At 34.8% G+C, this 20,020-nt stretch overlaps 1 pseudogene; it reads right to left on the minus strand.

Moving 5' to 3' along the window:
* Nucleotides 1-6,233: 6,233 nt before the first annotated feature.
* On the minus strand, nucleotides 6,234-6,928 carry LOC115523747 (annotated as a pseudogene).
* Between the last annotated feature and the right edge of the window lie 13,092 nt (nucleotides 6,929-20,020).

Consider the following 20,020-nt stretch of genomic DNA (forward strand, 5'->3'; position numbering starts at 1 on the left):
TTGAAAGAACACCATCAGATTCCTTCATTTTGACAGGTAGAACATTCTGGGATAAATAGACAAAGTAGACATATATGTCAAGTACATCTCAAGTAAATTTAAAGTCGAAGGAATTAATCAATAATGAGGTAATGGAATTTTAGATGAGCTGCAGGGCTGATATGGATTTTGTCATGTTAATATCATCATGCATAACTGGAAACATCTGCCATCTGCCTTATTCTGTATGGCAATGTGGAGCTTCATATATCTATATAATAACACAGTAAGTCTTGTTACTCAAAAGATCTTATCTACAGTCAAGCAAATGCTCTAAGACAATGAATGATTGGAGAGCCTTAGTCAATCTTTGTAATATAATTTATAATCTTGTCTAGCATCATTAGACACAACATCTCCAGGAATGTAACATGGAAGGAATAGAGTAATATTTCATTTTAACTTTTTGATAGATTTCCTGATTTGATATAAAGATTTTTAAAGTATCATTCTACCTTTCAAAATTATGTATGATTTCAAGCATAGTATAATCCTACAGTAATGAAATAATTTCTCTTAGAAAATGTCAATGTATGTGAAAGGCATATAACATCATTTCAAGGATAAGTCTTGAGGTTATACAAACCTGAATGTAAACTACCAAACTCTTGACCTTGAGTGAATTATATAACCTCAGACTCAGCGTTCTCAATCCAAAGAGATACGTATTCTAAGGTTTTACCGAGAAAATTTACGTAATGTGCTTAGTTTAGAAAACATGTTACTACAAGTCAATAAACTGTAGCCACTATCATTACTTAAATACCCAAAAATAAAGGTTTGCTTCATAACAGAGTGAAATTTATGTGCTTTCTCTATGAAAAAAATCTTGCATAAAAATCATATCTATTTTATTAGGAGGTATTTTAATCTAAATATCATGTTAGGAATGTCTAATTAGTGTTTATTTCAAATGGAAATATAAAAAAGTGGAAAAATTACTGTAATGCTTAATTACGTATTTAATAAACATTCATTTGTTATATCACTTTTGAGAGGATCACATATATATTAAGACTTTCAACTTATTTGTTGATTGGATAAACCCAGTTACTCAAATCTCTAATCTTCAATTTTTATGACAGTGGTTGCCTGTATAGCATATTGATAATTGTTTCTTTTTTGAGACCATTAAAAAAAATCTTTCTTTTAAGATTTTAACTTACTTGGAGGCAAAAACATACTAGATACTTTGTATCTCCTCAACACTTACTCATAATAGAGATTACACTAATGGCCAGTAAAGAATACCAACGTATGGGTCGCCTTGGTGGTCCAGTCAGTTAAACATCCAAGTTTGGTTTGGTCATGATCTCACAGTTCATGAGTTTGGGCCCAGCGTCAGGCTCTGTGCTGACAGCTCAGAGCCTGGAGCCTGCTTCCGATTCTGTGTCTCCCTCTCTCTCTCTGCTCCTCCTCTGCTCATGTTCTTTCTCCCTCTCAAAAATAAATAAGCATTAAAAAAACAACGTATTTTCTTTTTATCATCCCATTAAAACAGGACAATAAAAATTAAATTGGAAAAATTGTTTCAGATGTTTTGATAATTAAAAATCTCTAGTTTTCTCAAATTATCTTAATTCTTTTGTCTAGTTCTTTGCCCCAAATATCTGTTAAGGCATAAAGTTCATGAGCCTTAAAGAAATAATTTGGAAAAGGGGAAAAAAGAGTGCAGAAAGCTTTAGAAGCCTCAGTCTGGACAAATGCAGTTCACCTGTGTTCTTTCACCACCTGAGCTGGTGGGAATGCACTCCCTTGAGCGAAACAGAATTCAGTCACTCAACCAATGAACGGGTTTCATCCGTGGCATACACAAGTTACACTAAAATATCAGCTCTTTAGAACTGGAAATTCTCTTCGGCAGACTCAGTAAAAGAAGCAGAGACCCAGAATTCCAGAATTAACTATTTCTTATGCTCGCTCGAACAAATGTCCTAATCGCTCTGCTCTTTTGTTTCATTAAATATAAAAGTAGATTACTGTAAGTTTTATTCTCAAATTCAAATACAAAGTTGTAGATATTTCATCTTATTTATTGGTTTTATTAATATTTCACAAATTATGCAGATAGATGCTGTTTATGATCTAGTCCTAAACACACTAATGCCTAATAGAGGAACTAGTAACCATACTTTCTTAATTTTACTTACTCAGCATTTAAAGATATGAATTTTTGAATATTATAGTATATGAACCTGACTCCTAGTAGGGAGTTGATTTATGAACTTTAGTATTAGTTAAGAAACTGTTCCATTATTATGAAAATAATAATAATGATGGTGATGATCGTGAAGTAGAGAGAGGAGGAGGAGGAAGATAAAAGGGGACCGGGTTGTTTAGTTATCTCAGATAGTAAACACCAACAAAACGATTATCCTTTAGTAGAAAAACGAAAACACTTATTTTTTTTGTTATGATTATCAATAGAAAACCGTATTCATTAAGAAATGTAAAATAAAACAAGCAATCCAAGGTTACTGTCTATATTCTACATTTTTGTCTCCTACTAAATCCAAATGAATTATGGAAGAAAGACTGAGGGAGGAACGGAATTAAAAAAGACAGCTCAAGACACGCACGATGTTTCTGCAAGAACAACTTTTATGAATAGCTTCTTCCTCAGGTTTTATTTTGTTTTTTGTTTTTATATTTTGTATAATAATATTAAATCATGTGACAATCAAATGGGAAGTCCAGCCACATTGTTTTAATGAGGTAACTATTATGGGAACAAAGATTTTTTTCTTATATATTTTAAGGAAATAATTTCAGAGGTGGTCAAAACATGGGCCATAAATGATTTTTAAATCATTTATTTGAATGATATATATATATGTAAGTTTATCTATTTATTTTGAGAGAGAGAGCAAGTGCATGCACACACGCAGGCAAGTTGGGGAGGGGCAGAGAGACGGAGAGAGAGAATCCCAAGCACGTTCTGTGCTTTTAGCACAGAGCTCTAGGGTTTGATCCCACAAAACATGAGATCATGACCTGAGCGGAAATCAGGGCTCAGATGCTTAATAGTGGGAGCCACCCAGGCACCCCTATGTGAATGATAATTTTAAAATTATTACATTTGTAAAAAATAAAATAAAATAAAACTAAAATAATAAAATTATTATATATGTGTTATTTCTAACCAATTGTGTATTTTGTTTCTTGGATATTGGGCAGCTAATATTGGCCAGAACTATATTTAAAGAAGCTATTTATAGCTTCTTATATTATTAATCAGTCTTTTTCTATAATGTGGAAATCAGGGATAGCAGTTAAAATTCTATTTACATTTATGTCAATTTATCAAAATATTTAGAGAATGTTTGTACACTATTTTAATATGATTCAACCACAAAGATTCTAGTACTAAAAATCAAATCACTTATAATTTCAGCCACGTGAATTTGAATATAAATATGATTAATTTGACTCTCTAGAGCTATGCCAAAGCAAAAAGTTTCTTCCTATTAATTTTCAAAGTTGTACTTCAATATGGAAAGGGATTAATTGAACAGATAAATGATTTGAATTAATTTTTTAACACTGTTTATCAAAAGTCTGAGGTAAAGGTAAACAAAAGAAATAGCTGATACTTAAGTCTAATAGTGGCATATTTCAGGGGCTAGTGGCGGATCAATCAGTAGAGCATGGGACTCTTGATCTCAGGATTCTAAGTTCAAGCCCCACACTGGGCACGGGTCCGACTTACAAAACAAAACAAACAAACAAACAAAACACAACTCTAATAGTGGCATATTCTAATTCTATACAAACCCACAAAAATAGACCGTGAATCAAAGGGACATTTAGTAATTAAACACATTACAGAAGTTATAAAATAATGTAACAGAAAAAATAGAAAAAGCCTGCATGCTCAAATAAATCATTTTATAATTGAACACAATGCAATTAAGTGAACTTTAAATATAACCAATATATGAGAATGATATTGTTTATGAGATTTTGCAAATTAGAAAGAGCATAAAAGCGAGAAACCAACCTATACATTTCCAATTTAAAAAAATGTATGTGTGTATATGCAAAGTGAATATAAAAATAAACATATACTCTATGTAAAGTACATTTTTATTTTGTATTTATTTTTATTTTTTTTAACGTTTTATTTATTTTTGAGAGACAGAGTATGAGCAGGGGAGGGGCAGAGAGACAGGGAGACACAGAATATGAAGCAGGCTCCAGGCTCCGAGCTGTCAGCACAGAGCCTGACGTGGGCTCAAACTCATGAACCGTGAGAGATCATGACCTGAGCCGAAGTCGGAGGTTTAACCGACTGAGCCACCCAGGCGCTCCTACATGTATATGTATACATACACACAACCCACATATAGTCATATTGTATAATATACTCACATTATATAGACACCTTATAGAGTTATGGGGGAGAGAGAGAAAGAGAAAATATACATGGAAATATTGACAATTATTAAATTTAATTTCTGAATCTGTAAGAAAATAATTGTGATATAATGTTATATCATCAATAAATACAGTGACAATAAAGTGAGGAAAGTTCTCCAGCTGAAATGTATAAACATTATTTAGGGTGTCAGTGTCAATTGTAGTTTTATATAATTCAAATGTTTGATCTACTTTTTATTCATTCATTATTCCTGTATTTATTCAGCACTAAACTCAACCTGACTATTTGTCATAGCTACAGTTTAATAGTACAAGATGAAAAGAGGACGAAGGTGCATGAGAAAGACAATGTTAACCAAATATATGAGTTAAAGTGTCCAAAATGGTGGCAAGTATATATTTGCATGTATATACTTTTCCTAGAGATGCAACAGGAAAAAAGAGAATAACAAACAAGCAAATAGGTACTTTTCTTGAAGGAAAATTGTAGTAAACATTTCACAGAAATTGTGGTGTGGTGGAAATGGCATTTAACAAAATCATTCCATACAAAGCATAATATGATCTCAGAGATTCTTTTCTATTTAACTTGCTTTCTTTTTAAATTTAATCTTTAAATTTACATGAAGTCAAGTTTTTGTTTCCATTTTTATAGTATTGGTATGTTCTCTGATCCCATAGTTTTGTAATTTTTCAGAATCTCTTATAAATGTAATGACGCCTCACATAACCTTGGTAAGTTTGGTTTCTTTCAGTCTAAACAATTATTTTGTGATTCATTCAAGTTGTTGCCTGTATTTATAGTCTATTACTTATTGCTAACTATCATTCTATTGTATGAATATGCCATATTTTGTAAAATTAATTCACCTAATGGCAATAAATTCATTACAGAACATTCGGGCTATTTCCACTGCTTGGTGATTATGGATAAAACTCCTATGAATATTTGTGTACACATTTTAGTGTGAACATGAATTTTGATTTCTCTAGGGAAAATAGCTAGGGAGAGATTGCTGATTCTATGCTAATGTGTCTTTAACTTTACAAGGAATTCCCAATTTTTTTTTTCAAAGTGGCTGTACCATTTTTCATTCCTCCTGAAAACATAGGAGAGTTCTAGTTGCTTCACATGTTGGTAGGATTTGGTATTGTGTTTATTTTTAATTTTACTCATTCTAACAGGCAAACAATGCTGTCTTATTGTTTTTTTCTTCCTCACATAATGTGTTTATTTGTATTCAACTATAAGCAAACAGCAGAATTAATACAACATTCCACAACTCCCGATCATCTTTTCTTACACAGACGGAATGTCGAGTTTAAGAGGCACAGACTTAGAGATTTCTGACCCTCACTCACCCAGCCCTGCAGCTCATCTCGATGGCAGGGTCTTGACAGCAAAGTGACTGTCCCTATTGTTTTTTCCAGTACTGCTCTTTAAGGGAGCCAGAGCAGGACACTGACCCTAGTAAGCAGCCCAAGGCACATCATCACACTGGGGACACGTCAAACTCTGGCTGTCTTAGTGAGAGAGCTGGCTGTAAAAACACCACCAGAAGTGCTGTCATGCACAATTTGGGACTCCAGTTCACAATGGAAGAAGAAACAAATCTCTTTTTATGTAAACCTCCCTTAGAGATTCTTTGGCCTACTGTAGGCCTACTCTTTTTACCTGAATGTTTTCTTCTTTAAATTCTGGGTTGCTAGTACCAAAATGCATCCTCCCCCCGCCCCAAGTGGAATTCAAATGTGATCAAAACATAAACCGGGGTGTGACCCTCTCAATTGTAAAGGATAGGCAGATGGAAAAGCTACCTTAAACCACTACCTGATTGCTCTGGCCTCATCTGTGAGAATGGGAAAGGAGAAGCAGAGGAATCTACATGCCTCCCTGAACTTGAGAACACTGCTCCAGACCTCTGGGTTGGTTTCTGTCTTCTAGTATTTCCCGACTTCCCAGGCAGCTGCTTACAGAACTTGGGCAGTTGGTCATCCCATTCTGCCTGGTAACACGTGTCGGCCACCGGGGGTCCCAGCTCCTTTTTGCAGAAGGATGCCACTTTGAATTCACCACGGCCATCCCCAGATTGGTTGCTGAGAATGGGCTCCTCACAAGCCAGTGGCCCATTGTATTTGAAAACTAGCCAGACCTAGCGGCGAAGGCCTGTGGCCTTGGGAGGCCCAGAGGCGACGTAATCAGAAGGATTGCGCCACTGCTGATGTAACTGCCCTTCAGGCTGACCAGCAGAAAATGGTGCGTTCCGTTTTTGGGGTCCTTCCTGCTGGGAGCATCTGGATCTATCACCACTAAGGTGTGCAGTTCACCCGGATTGAGGCCATCCCCTGCAAGACCGGTGGGCTGGTTCTTCACCCGGGTGGGCGTCAGCACTTTGCCCAGCTCCATCCACCTGTGCTCCGAAGATTTTGACCTGCAGCGGATGCTGTGGCCGCTCTTCCACTTGCTGCAGGTCACAGGCCAGGACCACTTGCTCAGGTCCATTAGCATTATTGGGCGAAGTTGGAAGGACAGATGGAGGCGGGGCCCGGGCCCGAGGCACTGACTCCTACGGGTCTGCAAACCGACCCTGTGAGGCCCGGGATCACTAGTGGTGTCTTACTGTGTTTTTCATTTGAACTTCTTTGATGGTAATGATAGTTCCTTGTTCTCATTTGCCAGCTATCTATCTTCTTGGTGAAGTATATGCTCAAGGAACCTACCCACTTGAAAACTTGGATTGCATGTGTTCTCGGTTTGATTTTGACAGGCCTTCACATATTCTGTACGTGTGTCCTTTGCTGGGTATGCAGTTTTCTCTGAATATGTAGCTTATTCTTTCATTCTCCTGACAGTGTCTTTCACAGAGCAAAAATTTTAGATTTGGACTAAATCCAATTTGTCAGATTTTTTTTTTCCCTGTATTTTAAAAATATGCTTTTGATGCTGTGTCTAAGAACTCTTTGCCTAAGCCAACATCATGGAGATGTGTGTGCGTGTTTTCTTCTAAATTTTTATTTTACATTTTATATTTAGATCTATAATCAATTTTCAGTGGATTTTTAGAAGCTGTGAAGATGAAGTCAAGGCATTTTTTTTATTGCATATTGGTGTTCAGTTTTCCCAACACCATTTGTTGAAGGAAATCCATACTTTCTCTATTGAATTATGTCTGTAACTTTGTCAAAAATTAATTGTCTATGATTGTATAGGCCTATTTATAAACTCTAGTTTGCTTCACTAGTGTATTACGGAATATTCTTGTCTATTTTTATAATATATTTTGCCAGGATTTTGATTAAAATTTTCTTAAATCTATAGATCAATTTGTGGAGAAGTTATATCTTAATAATATTGAGCTTTCCAACCCATAAATATGCTACATCTCAATTACTTATGAAAGTTCTTAACTTTTTTTCATTTTCATATATACATTCCATGTATATATTTTACTCGGTTTACACTTAAGTATTTCATTTGATGTATATATTTTCATTCTCTCTATATATAGAGGGATGTATAAATGTTTCATTTTAAATTATTTATTATTAACATATAGAATCAGATCGATATTTGTGCATTGCTCTTATGTCATGTGTCCTTCCTAATTTCACTAATTAGGTCTACAAGTTTCTTTTGAGAATTCCTTACAACTTTTAGACGAGTAGTTACATGGTATCTTATACTATGCTGGTGCAAGAGGTTTTACAACAGTTATTAAAGTTTAGCATTCATGTGACCTATGCATTATAATTCAACCTCTGTGTATATATTTCAATGAAAAATTGTAAAAAAAAAAGCACAGAAGATACAGACTGAATTATTTATCACAGCAATGTTTACAAAAGCAGAGATTAGGGATAGCCTAGATTTCAGGATTGCATTGTATTCATACAATAAACTATTATACAACATTGAACAAAGAACTGTACGAAACATCAGTGACCTCATCAACACGTGTTTAAGCAAACAAAGCATTTTGTAGAAATTTACTCACAGGATGAAATCATATCAAACATATAGAACATGAGATACTGATATTGTATTATTTAAGGACACATTTACTCACAGTAAAATTATGATGCCTGAAAGTAAACGGTAAGTTCAACATTATTACTTCTATGTATCAGAGAGAAGGTGGATGCAACATGAGAGTATAGTACAAAGTAAATAGTGGTGTATAATTTGTATAATGTATTATCGTTTAAGCTAGATAATAAGTAATAGCTGTTCCTCACATTTTGTATTGCATCTTAATGCTTGAAAGATAATTCTTAACATGCCATAAATGGTATGTTCATCGTTCTGGATTCCTCTAAAGTCTCTATTTAAAACTAAACTGAAGCTATTCAGCTCGACAGATGTCAACCTTGACTTTTGCTGATATTTTCTACTTCTACTCCTTCAGCATTGCCATTGCTTCATCAATAAATAATAGCCAATGGAAAAAGATTCTCATCAATAAAAAAGAACAGAGAACAGACATTTCTCCAACACAGAAATCCCAAATGCCACTAGTTAGCTTTTCCAGATTGGCCATATTTCAGGACAGATAACAGTAGTATTTATCAATTGTGGCTAAAAGGTTGGTCAAAGTGGTTCTCTTGCACAGGAAAGAATAAATGGTTTAAGAATTGATCAATGTATCACATAAAACACCATCAGTGACAGACTGTGTAACTGTCAGTTGTCAGCGATTAGCAAATTTGTTGGGAAAAGGCTACTTTGATAAAAGGAAGAAAACAATAACATCTGAACCCACCAACAGAAAGAGTTATGAGCACTTATGAGGAAATGGAGATATGTCAATGATCTTGAGGAAGGACACTGGACCACACAGTCACTTCTTTTTCAAAAGCTGGGACTGTTTCCTATAAGTGAACTGAATTCAGCTTATTGTATGACTTTGGGCAGAGTGAGTAAGCGTTCTGTGATACATTATTCATGGAATCTAAATGACAGAATCTGAGGGGCGCCTGGGTGGCTCAGTCGGTTGGGCAGTCGACTTCGGCTCAGGTCATGATCTCGTGATTTGTGAGTTCGAGCCCCACTTCGGGCTCTGTGCTGACAGCTCAGAGCCTGGAGCCTGTTTCGGATTCTGTGTCTCCCTCTCTCTAACCCTCCCCCGTTCATGCTCTGTCTCTCTCTGTCTCAAAAATAAATAAACATTTAAAAAAAATTACAGAATCTGATCTGTAAAAAAGATACAAAACATTTATAATAAAAAGTATTAAAAATTTACTCACTATTCCATTGGAACTCAGGAAATTTAAGAAGGACTTATAATAGTGGTATTTGACTTTAAAAATGAGCATGGGTTTTCTAAATGATAGAAGAGAGGAGCAATGAATTAGGCAGAAAACATGAGACGTAGATGTCAGTCGGGAAAACAACATGGAGGAATGTTATGTCTATGTGGCGCAGAAGGTATAGAAGTGGTTCATGTTTTTTCTGGAAGATTAGAAAACACTTAGATGCTGTACAAAGAAATCCTCTGTCTCCAGTGGACAAGAGAGAGAGAAATGTATTAGACACGGAAATACATGATTGAGTATAGACTTCAAATCAATTTTGAAAGCAGGATTCAGGAGGTTAGTCACTAGCCACAGGGAGAAAACATAAACACTGATACCGTGATTAGAAAAAAAAAAGGGCAGAAATTTATATTTATATTCAACTTAACTTTTAGAAGCTGTAATAGTGGCCCAGGGAAAACAGGATGAAACCTGAACAAAAGCTGACACAACAGGCCACAAAGGAAGGTGTTGCCCTTGGAATATGTGAGATAATGGCCAATTATCTCTCCCTTCCTTTTTTATTTAAGAAAAAAGTTGAATAAAGAAAATGTCCACTTTTCCTGTGTGGTCGAATTGTGATGTGTGCTATGAAAACAAACCCCAGCTCACAGAATAATGGTCAGACTTCCGCCATTGGGCACAAATGGAGAAAGTCCCCTGCTGATTTGCAGCAGTTAATTCGTTGTGGTGTTTCTGAAATTTTGTCACAGAGCACAATAGTTCTCGCTTGTTATCCATAAATTGTTTTAAATTTATTGTATTTGACAGGGATCACTTAATTGAGAATGGCAAGCGAGGTATTTTCTCTACCCTAAAACACATCTCCGTCTGTCATATTGTCTAATACACCGCCACTAGAATCACAAAGTTCAATCAATATTTTACAATCACCAGTTAAACTGTAAATATTCCTAGAGGGTATAAAAACCTAAACTGTTTTACTTTTAGCAGGAATAAGAGTACCATATATTTTGAACAATGATAGTGGAGTTAGAAGAAACACTTGGAAAACCAAGCATAAACTAAGCAAGTTATTAAAGACACACTGCCTGTTTGAAATTTTACTCGACTCCGACTCTGATCGTCATACCTGTTATCTTCAATATGGTCTTTGCTTATATATATTTTGGCTTACTTAATGACATTCTCTCTATGTAAAAGTGGAGTGAAACTATGTTATAATACAATTGTGTTATAATACAATTGCCGGAGTAAATAATCTCACCTGCAATCACTTAACCAACTAGGTGAGAGGTATTAGATCTGTGGATATCTCTGATGTTGTCCAAGTGCTTCTAAATAAACGCATGTACCAAAATCAAAGTTATAACAGCCATGTCAGTTTAGAGATACTACATTCATACAGATAGATCAGTCACAGAAAGAAAGATGGACATAGATATTCATATAAGATTTATCTATCATCTACATATATGTATACATATTTACAGCAGCAGATAGTACCAAAAATATTCTTTTCTCTTACCGCTTTTATCTGTTGTTCCTTGTGCTTATATTCTCTTTTTTTTAAAGTTTATTTATTTTTGAAAGAGAGAGAGCATGAGCAGGGGAGAGGCAGAGAGAGAGGGAGAGAGAGATTCCCAAGCAGGATCCATGCTGTCGGTGCAGAGCCCTACCAGGGGCTCATTCTCAGGAACCATGAGATCATGACCTGAGCAGAAATCAAGAGCCTGGTTCAGTCTGACTGAACCACCCAGGCACCTTTTGTGCTTATATTTTCAGTTAATGACACCATAGCATGAAGGGATTGAGTAATTTCCCCTAGATTAAAAGTCTCAAGGGGCGCCTGGGTGGCTCAGTCGGTTAAGCGTCCAATTTCGGCTCAGGTCATGATCTCACGGTTTGTGAGTTCGAGCCCTGCGTCGGGCTCTGTGTTGACGGCTCAGAACCTGGAGCCTTCTTCAGATTCTGCATCTCCCTCTCTCTCTGCCCCTCCCCTGTTCATGCTCTGTCTCTCTCTGTCTCAAAAATAAATAAAACATTAAAATTAAAAAAAAAAAATAAAAATAAAAGTTTCTAGAATGATGGGCAGAACGAGAATTTATATCAAGGCATTTTGACTCCAGAGGTAAAATGTCAATTTGGCGTACATAAAGAGGAAATTTTTTGTGGGAACTTAAATAACCTGCTGTTTACTACAAGAGCATTTTAAGTCCTCTTGTATAGTGATAGAAACACTTTCAACCTTTTACCGAGCATTTGTATTAAAAAAAAAAAAAAAGGTAAATAATAAGTGATCATGAAATTAGAATGAGAGGAAATGGTATTCCTAGAGAAGACTCACACACAGTAAAATGTAAAGAAAGAAGAAAATCAATTCAAAACTCTTTTCTGTTGTCCTTATTTTTTTTTTTCTTTTCCATTTTTAAAACTGTGGCACAGAAATAAGGCAGGAGCTGGATAAAAAAGCACGTTGATAAACCTTCCTCAAGCTCAGCAAGTACATTTGGAATAGAAAACACATAAGTAAAAATGAAGTTTTTACACCTTTGCTATGCCTAAAAGACATTTTTATAATACATCTTTTTATTTTTATAATTTTATTCATTTTGATTTTTATGAAACTATATTATTCCAATATTTTCTTTAGCTTTCTATGCTCTAGATCAATCAATCATGAATTTCTGTTGATATATTTAGACTCAAACTCCTTCCCTTCATACTCATTTTTTTCAACCACCTTTCGTAAGCCTCTTAACTTATTTTCATCATTGTAATAGCCTATTAACTGGCTTTATTAGAAACTAATGACTCCCTACCCTTAATCCATGCTGTCTCTACCCTCGCACTACTGACATTTTTTTAAATTTTTTTTTTTTACATTTATTTATTTTTTAGAAACAGTGAGACAAAGCGTGAGCGGGGGAGGGGCAGAGAGCGGAGACACGGAATCCGAAGCAGGTTCCAGGCTCTGAGTGAATGATCTACACAGAGCCTGATGCAGGGCTTGAACCCACGAACCATGATATCATGACCTGAGCCGAAGTCGGATGCTCAACTCACTGAGCCACCCAGGCGCCCCACTACTGACATTTTAGATGACATAATTTCTTGTGCTTGCGGAAGTCTATCCCATACAATGTAGGATCTTTAGTAGCATCTGTGGCCTCTACTCATGAGACACCAACAGCATTGTCTCCATTGAGAAATAACATTCTAATTCAATATTCACATTGCAACTGGGAATATCTTTAAGAATGCAGAGTTGATTATATCACTTCCTAAGGCTTTTCTACATTTTCCAATCAAATTTCTAAATCTGTGACCCTGGAATAAAAAGTTTTTCATGACTTTGTGTATCTCTTCAGCCATCTCTCTCATTATGGTGTATCCTATCCTCCATTTGCATCTCGCTGCACAGCAGACAATCTATTTCTCTCCAGTAGTCCTTTTCACTTCTTCCCTCAGGACCTTTTAGCTTCCTCCTCCCTCTCCAGAAACTTGTTTACTTACAACCCTTTTTTATTTAATTTTATTTAAATTCCAGTCAGTTAACATATAGTGTAATATTAGTTTCAGGTGCACAATATAGTGATTCAATACTTGCATACAATACCCAGTGTTCATCACACTCTCTTCATCCCCATCACCTATTTAACCCATTTCCCCACACTCCTCCCCCCTGGCAACCCTCAGTTTGTTCTCTATAGTTACCTGTCCGTTTCTTGTTGTGCCTTTCTCTCTCTCTCTTTTTTTCCCCTTTGCTCATTTGTTTTGTTTCTTAAATTCCGCATATGAGTGAAATCATATAGTATTGACTTTTCTCGGACAGACTGATTTCACCTAGCATAATACTCTCAAACTCCATCCATGTCCTTGGAATAAATCCAACTAAACCTCAGACACTATTGAGTTGGACATCACTTTTTCTTGATCGAATTCTTGTGTATCTCAGGCCAATTAGGTACTTCCTGCTTGTTTGGAAACATTTTGTGCTGTGATTAGCATATATTTTTTAAACTCTGCTCATCTTTCAAAGGGACTTATGAAGCTCTCTCAGTATGGGGAAGGTGGGGGGAGTCATTGTTTTTCTGCCCAGCATTCAGCACAGTTCAAATATATTGAAGTAATGTCAGTCAGATATGCTATATTTTGGAACCCTCCAGATTTGTAACAGAATGAAGCATAGTTAAGCAGCAGCAAAATTATTCATTTTACCTATTAAAACATACATTAGGGTTTTAGTCTCTCTTACAAACAATCCTCTTAGATTCTTTTATAAGATCATTGTTCACTTTAAAAATCAAAGTAAACTGGGTCACCTGAGCGGCTCAATCACTTGAGCGTCTAACTCTTGATTTTGGCTCAGGTCATGATCTCATTGTTTGTGAGATCAGGCCCCACGTGGGTCTCTGCACTGACAGCACAAAGCATACTTGGGATTCTCTCTCTCCCTTCCCCTATGCACCTGTTTTCTCTTGCTCTCTCTCTCTCTCTCTCTCAAACTAACTAAATAAATATTTAAAAAATAAATAAAATAAAAAACAAAGTAAACCCATACAAAAAGAGAGAAAGAGAGACATTGGAAGAGGAGGAAGAGAATGAGAAAGGGAGAGAGAGAAGGAAATTATGTACCAGAGATATAATTATTGAAATTCTACAGTAGGAATTCAAACCCAGAGCCCTTGAATTCCCATCTGACGTCATGACACAAGGACCATTCCAGACTGTGCATTTCTCTTAATTGGCCCCTCATTTATTACTGTTATTTCAGTTAATTAGAAATAGGCTTATTTTATTGTTATATTTAAGTCATGCATCCTCCTCTTCCACTTAAGTCTGTAGACCCTGCAAGACCGGGTCTGTCAGAGGCTTTGTGTTCATCTTTAACCAACCAAACTAAAAGCTTGATAATGGCAACAATATATACTCAACGTTCGCTTTTATTTTTCTCCATAAGACAATAAAGGTTGAAATATTTCCATTAAAATCAATCTGAAAAGACTATCTTTTTCAAAGCAACAATATAAATCATTTTCTTGTGAGGTGATTTCATCTCTTGGCCATAATGTTTTTCCTAGTCGGAAAAATATCCACAACACTCTACTTTTATTGTTTTACTGTTTTTAGTTTCTACAAAGTCTTCAGTAAATCATATACTTTAAATATGAAAGCAGCTTACTGACAATTTAAACTTGCCGCTTTTAAAAATACATATTTTCGTTGAATAGGACATTATTTTATAAACATAAATATTCCTATCATAAAAATTACTAGGACTATTTTAACAAACTCATAAATATAAAAGCCTATTAAAAGGACCGTATTAAGTGGATACAATAAATAAAATACTTTTGTTTATTAAATAAATAATACAATTAGTATTTTGAGTTTATTAAACAATCAGCTTTTAAGCAGTCCAAATTATCACATACAATTATCACTGCAAAGAACTCTGTTTATGCATATTTTAAGTACCAAAATATGTATTTTATGCAAAATAGGATCTCATTCAAGATACTGTTTCTAATATTGACAATAGAGCTTATGAACACAGGTTTGTCAGTTTTAGCATTTGCCCTCTCTAGTAATAAATATCTTCAGTTTTTGATATATCTTTCCAGATTTTGTGTGCAAGGATTTGTAAGTGTTTTACCTATAAACGTCTCATATCACTTGTGATAACACCAAAAGAAATTACCCAAAGATAGCAGGAATTATCCTGGAATCTGTAAATGTTCCCTTCGTTGGAAAAAGACTCTTTGCAGCTGTATATTAAATTAAGGATCTTCAGATGGGGAAATATTGTGATTCTCTATGTAGGCCCTAAATGCAAACGCTTGTATCTTTATGAGAGAGAAGCAGAGGGATATTTGACACACGAAGGGGGAAGGTAATTGGAAGATGAGCAGAGAGAGATACAAAGATGCTGGTTTTTGAGATTTAGTGATACAGCCACAGGACAATGCCAACAGCCACCTGAAGTAGGAGGCAGCAAGGAATGGATTCTTCTCGAGAGCCTCTGGAGGAAACGTGCCCGCTCACACCTTGATTTTGCCTCAGTGATAGTTTCTTTGTACGTCTGGCTCCACTGTGAAAGAATGAATTAATGCTGTTTTTAAGCCACCAAGCTTGTGATAATTTCCTATAGCAGCTACATGACACAAAACACACTGTTGATAGGATCTAAAATTTGCTTTAATAACAAATTATATTGGGGGGCATACTTAATTTGGTGCTATAGAGTTCTTATCCTTATATTCTAAAAAATGTTTGTCTATTTATTTTGAGAGATAGTGAGTGCACACATGTGAGCTGGAGGGGGGGGGGCAGAGAGAGAAGGGAAAGAGAATCCCAAGCAGGTTCTGCACTGTCAGCATGGAGCCCGAAGTGGGGCTCAATTCCCCACAAGCCATGAGATCATGACCTGAGCTGAAATCAAGAGTCCAAGGTTCAACTGACTGAGCCGCCCAGGTGGTCTGAGTTTTTTATCCTTTTTAAGAACTGTATAATATAAAAATGCACATTTCTACACATTTTTATTGAGTGTGCAATAATTTCATTGAAGATTTCTTAAGCATGAATTGCTTAAGATTCAAGCTTTCTTTGTAATTTGATGAAATCTGCCTAGTTGGTAACTAAAACTATGGTAACAGTTTACATTTCCAACAGAAATATCTATTTCTGAAAATAGTTTAAAAAATGAGCATAATTAGTTTTGAGAGAAAAAATGTTATTTTACTATAGTATGCATTTTGAAACAAATGAAGCTTCCTTGTTATTTGTTTATTGGCAATATCTATAATTTATTGAAATAAATAATGACAATAAGGATAGAAAACACAACATTTATCTCTTTAGCAAAATAACTATTATTAATCATATTTATTGAGAAATAATTTAAGTACAAATATTAACCAATTTTTAGTTTATAAATTGAAGAGTTTTGATTGGCATATATATGGTCCTTTAATGACCATCAGAATCATAACATAGACAATTTCTATTACTTTCAAACTTCCTTCTATCTTCTTCTAGTCAATAATTCTCTTTATCACTCAATACAAACTAATTCTTTTCTTTGTTAGGTATTACAATTTTGAACCACACACTCACATGAACTTTATATATATATTATATATATAAAGTATAAAAGTTACATATATTATATATGAAATCAGGTATTTCATTTTTGTATAAAGATATTAAAATCTGTGTATTGTACTTTAAGATAATTCAAATGGAAAAAAACATTATAAATTATCCCGTGGTGTTTCTAAAGCAACTGAAAAAAATTCTTAGATTTTTGTCATGTGGCTGGAACCAAACTGAGGAGAAAGAGAAATCATCATCCTGTTTTGTTTTTTTTTTTTTTGTAATTCTCAAAAGTATATAAAATAAAATAAAATTTAATATGAGACTTGAACTTTGTGTTTTACATTGAGGTATTAAGGATTTTCAGGGCTTTGCTCTATAATGTTGATGGCACATACACAAGTGTGATTATACACAGAAATAAGCTTTAAAGACAATTGCAATAAAATATTGATAACAATAGAAAAAAGTTCCCAAGTAATGCCCAAGGCTAAAGACCAATAGAATCAACAAGTAATTGACAGTTTTTCCATCCCAAGGCTCTAAATTTCCAACACTTGCTTGAGGAAATTGTTGGTTTTCTATAATATCTCTTCTACTCCTGTTGTAAAAGTGAGAACTTTCATTTTTAGATGTTCTCTAAATTAAGTCATTGTAAAAACATAATGGCAGAGAATAGAAAGGGTACATTTTAATGAAATTGCTTGCCAAGTTGAAATACATACAAACTTAATTTTAACAAGAAATACAATAGTCTACATATTTATTTTTTTCAATATTATGTAAACATGTATGTGCTATATGTTCATATGTATATATATGTTGCATACACATATACATACATGCAACACAAATATACACATATACATATATATGTGAGTATATATAATTGTGTATATATAAAACCTACATAGGTATTGCTGTTTAAAGGATATTAAATATCTGCCTGAGCATTTAAGGTACTTTTTAATCATAGACACAAAAGAATAAGTTTTCCTTTAATTTCCATACACTTTCCCATCAATCTTATAAAATTTGATGAGAGAAATCTTTAATTCTTGTTAGCACAAAAAGCTTTTGTTTAAACTATACATCACACTTGTTTTTGTTCTTGCTTTATTTTTGTTTTCCTCTGAATATTCTATTGACCATTTAAATAAAGTATACCTCTTTATTTTTCTGGGTCCGTTAATTAAGTATATAATAATATTTTAAACATTTTATAAATGATTCTCAATAGATTTAATACTGTTCTTCCAGTTTTGTATGTCCTTTAACACAGTGCTCTTCTCATATCACTCTAGAAAAACTAATTTTCCAAAATGTACTGGAGTGCTGTATCTACATACAAATCAAGTTTAGAAATCTATCATTATTTTGCTTTCTTAGAGATGAAAAGTCTTCCTAATTCTACATTATTATTTTGGTATATTTGGAAACTCTTCCCTTTAGATCTGTATATTTTTGAAGAAGATATTTTTAAAAAATTTTTTTGAACAAAATCTCGATTTTAAGAGCCACCAATGAAACTTGGGATGAATAGTATATTAATTCAAAAGAAAATGTTAATCTCACAACACCAATTAAGTTTGAGTGCTATGCCCAGGCCCATTCTAAAGAGAAAAAAAAGAAAAAGAAAACAGAAAGAAAGAGAAAGAAAGAAAGAAAGAAGGAAAGAAAGCCATGAAATAACTAAAGACATGGATAAATTGGGATAATGAGGACTTGTCTGGGCATTGGCCTTAGAGCCAGAAGGAAGTGTTTGGGGCAAAGGAAAGGAAAGGAAAGGAAGGGGAAAGGGAGGGGAAGGGGAGGGGAGGGGAGGGCAGGGCAGGGCAATGCAAGGCAAGGCAAAGCAAGGCAAGGCAAGAAGGTGCCTGGGTGGCACAGTTTGTTAAGCGTCTGACTCTTGATTTCAGCTCAAGTCACCATCTTAATGGTTCATGAAATTGAGTGCCACATCGGGTTCTACACTAAGAGCAGAGCCTGTTTGGGATTCTCTCTCCCCCTCTTTTTCTGCCCCTCCCCTGCTCGCTCTCTCTCTCTCTCTCTCTGTCAAAATGAATATGAATATTTTAAAGGAAAGAAGAGAAAAGAAAAAAGAAAATAAAAAAAGGAAAAGAAAAGAAGAGAAAAAAAGGAAAAGAAAAGAAAACAAAAGCAAAGAAAAGAAAACTGAGGATTAGAGATAGTCCAGAAAGAAGAGAAAAGAAAACAAAATGATAATTCTATAGTAATTTGCAACAGATTCAGTAACTACTACCTAAATTTGTCATGAAATCTGGATTTTTCTGACTCTAAATTTTATATTTAGACTCTGACGCAAGCTGGGCATTGTTAAATATCTAGTGCAAAATTATAACATAGATCCTTGAATTAAACATACCAGAAAATTCATGTGTCTGCCCCTGTTCCTATTTTTGCTCTTCTTTTCACTTCCACTCTCAGGTCTTCTCACCCTGTCACAGATAACACTGTATTTTATCATCAATACTTTCTCTAGAGTGGATAATTCTCATGTCCATCTTAATACACACACACACACACACACACACACACACACGCATGCACACACACATACACACACACACACAGAGTTTTATTTTTCCCTGACTCCTATCACTGAAGCCACTCACTACTTTTTGCAAGTCTCCCCAAACAATATCTCTGAGGATTTTCTCCCACCTGCTCTCTCCTGCCTGACACCTAATCACAGTTCAACACACTGCAATGTAAATTTCATTCTTTCCAAGCGATTCACTAAAACTACTCCTTCCAGTGTCACCAAAGACTTCCGGTGGCTATATCCTTTTGAAATTTGCAATCGGATTATCTTGACCTACTATATGAAACCTTTTTCTGACTGACTTTCTTTATCTTAGAATAAAGTCTAAGCTCCTCATCAGAACCCAGAAGGGATAGGAGCTTGTCTTTTAACCTACTTTGCATCTCATTTCATTCTTCCATTTGCTCACTCAAAGCCACCAAGCTGACATCCATTGTATTGCCTCAAAATTCTGGAATCAGGAAATTTAAAAAAATGTTCATGTTATTGCCAAAGGTGGAATGAGTTTCATTTTACTCTATTTTTATCCAGTTATCAAAGTTTAGGAAGAAGATTTGGAATCTTTTTTTTTAATTCTCCGATTCCTTACTACAGTTTTAACTTAGAGGGATGCCACTGGCATTTTATAGCAACATACTCCACACTTGCAAAGGGAATGAACCAAACCTACCCATGAAAAATAAT

This window comes from Lynx canadensis, chromosome A1, assembly GCF_007474595.2.
Source record: "Lynx canadensis isolate LIC74 chromosome A1, mLynCan4.pri.v2, whole genome shotgun sequence".
Lineage (NCBI taxonomy): Eukaryota > Metazoa > Chordata > Mammalia > Carnivora > Felidae > Lynx > Lynx canadensis.